Genomic DNA, 6,000 nt, shown 5'->3' with positions numbered 1-6,000 from the left:
GGGAATATTATTTGAATGGGGAGAAATTACAACATACTGCGGTGCAGAGGGACCTGGGGGTCCTTGTGCATGAATTTTTTTTTTTATTCGTAGCCAATCTTTCCAATTCTTTGTCAAATCACAAACGCCAGAGGTCACCTTGCACACATCAAGGATCACTCTGCGCCAATGCTCTTAGCCAAAAGGCCGAGAGCCACTGCACCGTTCCTGGAAGTACTGCAATACCAGGTTCGTGCCATGGAGGTGGATGGGTCAGCAACCCCACACCTCCGTGGAGGTGGATGGGTCAATCCACTACACCCACCTCCTATTGCATGAAACTCTTTTAGAGTCTACCTGCAAAACATAAAACATTTATCCGTGCCACCCGACCTGGATGACACACCAGACATTTACAAGGCCCTTTTTTTTTTTTCTTTTGGGCACTAAAATCAAATTTTTCCTTTTTCCAGTGCCCCCTATAAAAGGAGAGGGGGACACTAAAAGCACCGGCAATTAAAACAAATTAAACTTTAAAACGTAAATCAAATTAAAATTTGGTTGCCGGGCGTGATGATGCACTCCAGTCCCTCCGGTGCCCACCTCTCGCGGAAGGCCGCGAGCGTACCGGTGGACACCGCGTGCTCCATCTCCAAGGACACCCTGGACCGGATGTAAGAGCGGAAGAGAGGCAGGCAGTCAGGTTGAACGACCCCCTCGACCGCCCGCTGCCTGGACCGGCTGATGGCACCCTTGGCCGTGCCCAGGAGCAGTCCTACGAGGAGGCCCTCAGACCTACCCGCTCCCCTCCGCACAAGGTGCCCAGAGATCAGGAGAGTGGGACTGAAGTGCAGCCAGAATTTCAGGAGCAGCCCCTTCAAATAATGGAACAGGGGCTGCAACCTTGTGCACTCAATAAAAACATGGAACACGGACTCCTCCAGACCGCAGAAATTGCAGGCGGCCTGGGAGTCCGTGAACCGACTTAAAAATTTGTTGCACGGCACTGCTCCGTGCACCACCCTCCAGGCCAAGTCCCCGATGAATAGTGGGAGGACCCCTGCGTAGAGTGCCCTCCATTGGGGACCCCCGCCTCCTCCGGACGGCAAGATGGTACGCCATGGCGTGTCCGGACGGCAGGCGAGGATGGCAAAGTTGAGAGTGTGCAGGAGCAGCCCGTACAAGAAACCCCTCCGCGCGGAACTGAAAGGCATGGAGGGGATTTCCCCGAGGCGGCTCAAGTTGTGAGGCGCCGGGCCCCGAGGGAGGTTCTGGGGTTTGGCGCCGATGAGGAATTCCGTCCGGACAGGGGTCAGTTCGGACGGGATCTCCCCACGTGCTTGAGCCTCCTCGATGCGCCTAACGGAGCTGTTTTTAGCGACTCGATGGCATCGGCCGCGTGGCGGACGTTGGCAGAATTTAGGCGCCGCGCCAGCGTGTCTGGCGCCATCCAGCCCGCTCCTCCGCCATCGAGCAGGTCCCTGACCCTGGTCACCTCACCAGCCACAGCCCTCTCTTCCGACCGCCACATAAAACCTCGGTCGTGGAGGTACGGATTCCTGAGCAGCGGCTCCTGCAGGACAGCCGCCACTCCAGCCGGCGGAGAGCTGCGCTTGGTGGAGACTTTGTTCCAGACCCTGATGAGGTCCCTGTAAAAGACAGGCAGCTCCCGGAGGGCGGTCCTGACACCCCCCAAGTTCACAAACAGGAGCTGCGTGTCGTAGTTGAGGTCGCGCTGCTGGCGGAAGAAATACGTCGCCAGAGCGCACCACCTAGGAGGGGGCTCGACGTAAAGGTATCTCTGCAGGGTCTGAAGACGGAAAGTCGCGATCTGGGCGCTGACGCACACCAACGACTGACCGCCCTCCTCGAGCGGGAGACTCAAGACCGCAGCAGAGACCCAGTGCTTCCTGTTGTTCCAGAAGAAGTCCACCAGCTTCTTCTGTATCTTGGCGACAAACGCAGGGGGAGGGGTCAAAGTGACCAGCCGGTACCACAACATTGCGGCCACCAGCTGGTTTATGACTAGCGCTCGACCCCTGTAGGACAGCACTCGGAGCAGTCCTGTCCAGCGCCCTAGGCGAGCGGCGACCTTGGCCTCCAGCTCCTGCCAGTTCGCTGGCCAGGCTCCCTCGTCGGGGCTAAGGTAGACTCCCAGATAGAGGAGATGGGTCGTGCTCCAGGCAAAAGGCCTGAGCTCCTCCGGCAGGGAGTCCACCCGCCACTGACCCACCAGGAGTCCGGAACATTTCTCCCAGTTGATCCTGGCGGAGGACGCGGCCGAGTAAATCTCCTGGCACTCACGCATCCTCCGCAGGTCAGCGGGATCCTCTACCGCGAGGAGCACGTCCCAAAAAGTTAGTTTGCAGGTGCAGCAGGTAATCAGGAAGGCGAATGGAATGTTGGCCTTCATTGCGAGAGGGATGGAGTACAAAAGCAGGGAGGTCCTGCTGCAACTGTACAGGGTATTGGTGAGGCCGCACCTGGAGTACTGCGTGCAGTTTTGGTCACCTTACTTAAGGAAGGATATACTGGCTTTGGAAGGTGTACCGAGACAATTCACTAGGCTGATTCCGGAGATGAGGGGGTTATCTTATGATGATAGATTGAGTAGACTGGGTCTTTACTCGTTGGAGTTCAGAAGGATGAGGGGTGATCTTATAGACACATTTAAAATCATGAAAGGGACAGACAAGATAGAGGCAGAGAGGTTGTTTCCACTGGTCGGGGAGACTAGAACTAGGGGGCACAGCCTCAAAATACGGGGGAGCCAATTTAAAACCGAGTTGAGAAGGATTTTCTTCTCCCAGGGGGTTGTGAATCTGTGGAATTCTCTGCCCAGGGAAGCAGTTGAGGCTAGCTCATTGAATGTATTCAAATCACAGATCGATAGATTTTTAACCAATAAGGGAATTAAGGGTTATGGGGAGCGGGCGGGTAAGTGGAGCTGAGTCCACGGCCAGATCAGCCATGATCTTGAGTGGCGGAGCAGGCGCGAGGGGCTAGATGGCCTACTCCTGTTCCTAATTTTTATGTTCTTATGTATGTTATCCCCGGTGTCCTGGCCAATATTTATCCCTCAATCAAGAGAACAAAAACAGATTATCTGGTGACTATCACATTGCTGTTTGCGGGAGCTTGCTATGTGCTAATTGGCTGCTGCATTTCCCATGTTACAACAGTGACTACACTCCACCTTCATTGGTTGTAAAGTGCTTTGACATGTCCGGTGGCCGTGAAAGACGCTATATAAATCCAAGACTTTGGTTCTTTAGTCACCCTGCCCTGCCTTGTACTGGGGCTAATTCCCACTGGCGTGTGTTTGCGGAGCTGCAGCTAACAGCTGCAGATTGGGTGTGGCAGACGTGTTTGGTTGTACAGCACAGTGTGTTTACTTAGCAGCAAGGTAACGTTGAAAGTATTTGGTCGTCATCATCATAGGCAGTCCCTCGAAATCGAGGAAGACTTGCTTCCACTCTAAAAGTGAGTTCTCAGGTGACTGAACAGTCCAATATGGGAATTACAGTTTCTGTCACAGGTGGGACAGACAGTGGTTGAAGGAAAGGGTGGGTGGGACAGGTTTGCTGCATGCTCCTTCCGCTGCCTGAGCTTGGTTTCTGCATGCTCTCGGCGACGAGACTCGAGGTGCTCAACGCCCTCCCGGATGCACTTCCTCCACTTAGGGCGGTCCTTGGCCAGGGACTCTCAGGTGTCAGTGGGGATGTTGCATTTTATCAGGGAGGCTTTGAGGGTGGTCCTTGAAATGTTTCCTCCTCCCACCTGGGGATCGCTTGCCGTGTAGGAGTTCCGAGCTTGCTTTGGGAGTCTTGTGTTGAGCATGCGGACAATGTGGCCCGCCCAACGGAGCTGATAAAGTGTGGTCAGTGCTTCGATGCTGGGATTGTTGCCCTGATCGAGAACACATAACGTTGATGCGTCTGTCCTCGCAGGGGATTTGCAGGATCTTGCGGAGACATAGTTGATGGTATTTCTCCAGTGACATGAAGTGTCTACTGTATATGGTCCACGTCTCTGAGCCATACAGGAGGGTGGGTATCACTACAGCCCTGTAGGCCATAAGCTTGCTGCCAGATTTGAGGGCTTGATCTTCAAACACACTCTTCCTCAGGTGGCCGACGGCTGCGCTGGCGCACTGGAGGCGGTGTTGAACCTGATAATATGCTCCTGAGGTATGGAAAGTGGTCCACGTTGTCCGAGGCCGCGCCGTGGATAAGAACGTAAGAACATAAGAAATAGGAACAGGAATAGGCCTTATGGCCCCTCGAGCCTGCTCCGCCATTTAATATGATCATGGACTCAGCTCCACTTCCCTGCCCGCTCCCCATAACCCCTTATCCCCTTATCGTTTAAGAAATTGTCTTTCTGTCTTAAATTTATTCAATGTCCCGGCTTCCACAGCTTCCTGAGGCAGCGATTTCCACAGATTTACAACCCTCTGAGAGAAGAAATTTCTCCTCCGCTCTGTTTTAAATGGGCGGCCCCTTATTCTAAGATCGTACCCTCTAGTTCTTGTCTCCCCATCAGTGGAAACATCCTCTCTGCATCCACCTTGTCAAGCCCCCTCATAATCTTAAACGTTTTGGTAAGATCACCTCTCATTCTTCTGAATTCCAATGAGTAGAGGCCCAACCTACTCAACCTTTCCTCATAAGTCAGGCCCCTCATTCCCGGAATCAACCTAGTGAACCTTCTCTGAACTGCCTCCAAAGCAAGTATATCCTTTCATAAATATGGAAACCAAAACTGCACGCAGTATTCCAGGTGTGGCCTCACCAATAACTTATATAGCTGTAGCAAGACTTCCCTGCTTTTATTCTCCATCCCCTTTGCAATAAAGGCCAAGATTCCATTGACCTTCCTGATCACTTGCTGTATCTGCATACTATCCTTTTGTGTTTCATGCACAAGTATCTGCAGGTCCCTCTGTATACTGTGGCACTTTGCAATCTTTCTCCATTTAAATAATAACTTGTTCTTTGATTTTTTTTCTGCCAAAGTGCATTGTCTCACACTTTCCAACATTATACTCCATCTGCCAAATTCTTGCCCACTCACTTAGCCAATCATCCCCCTGCAAAAAATTTACACTGCCTTGGGTGATGTTGTGGGGGGGGGGAATGAGTCGGCAGGGCAGCAGCAGCAGCCAGGTCCATGGCACCGTGGGTGGTTCTGCTGCACAGGAGGGCAGGAAAAAGAGTGAGAAAACTATAGTGGTAGGGGATTCTATTGTAAGGGGAATAGATAGACGTTTCTCCGGCCGTAATTGAGACTGCAGGATGGTATGTTGCCTCCCTGGTGCAAGGGTCAAGGATGTCTCGGAGCGGGTGCAGGACATTTTGAAGGGGGAGGGTGAACAGCCAGTTGTCGTGGTGTATATAGGTACCAACGATATAGGTAAAAAACGGGATGAGGTCTTACAAGCTGGATTTAGGGAGCTAGGAGTTAAATTAAAAAGTAGGACCTCAAAAGTAGTAATCTTAGGATTGCTACCAGTGCCACGTGCTAGTCAGAGTAGGAATCGCAGGATAGCTCAGATGAATACGTGGCTTGAGTGGTGCAGAAGGGAGGGATTCAAATTCCTGGGACATTGGAACCGGTTCTGGGTGAGGTGGGACCAATACAAACCGGACGGTCTGCACTTGGGCAGGACCGGAACCAATGTCCTAGGCAGAGTGCTTGCTAGTGGTGTTGGGGAGGAGTTAAACTAATATGGCAGGGGGATGGGCACCTATGCAGGGAGACAGAGGGAAGTAGAATGGGGGCAGAAGCAAAAGATAGAAAGAAGAAAAGTAAAAGTGGAGGGCAGAGAAACCCAAGGCAAAAATCAAAAAGGGCCACATTGCAGCAAAATTCTAAAAGGACAAAGTTTGTTAAAAAGACAAGCCTGAAGGCTCTGTGCCTCAATGTGAGGAGTATTTGTAATAAGGTGGACGAATTAACTGCATAGGCAGCAATTAATTAATGTAATTGGCATCATGGAGGCATGGCTCCAGGGTGACC

General features: G+C 52.2%; 1 protein-coding gene across 1 annotated transcript in view; it reads left to right on the top strand.

Annotated features, from left to right (window-relative positions):
* The first annotated feature begins 4,195 nt into the window (after positions 1-4,195).
* madd (MAP-kinase activating death domain) overlaps positions 4,196-6,000 on the top strand; it is a 117,705-nt gene continuing 115,900 nt past the window's right edge. Inside the window, exon 1 of the mRNA XM_070871679.1 lies at positions 4,196-4,217. The gene's annotated coding sequence lies outside the window, so the exon portion shown is untranslated. The remainder of the gene's footprint in view (positions 4,218-6,000) is intronic.

Source organism: Pristiophorus japonicus, unplaced genomic scaffold, assembly GCF_044704955.1.
Source record: "Pristiophorus japonicus isolate sPriJap1 unplaced genomic scaffold, sPriJap1.hap1 HAP1_SCAFFOLD_274, whole genome shotgun sequence".
In the NCBI taxonomy this organism is placed as follows: Eukaryota; Metazoa; Chordata; class Chondrichthyes; family Pristiophoridae; genus Pristiophorus; species Pristiophorus japonicus.
Note: the sequence above shows the minus strand (reverse complement) of the source record. Positions and strands in the feature narration are given on the sequence as shown.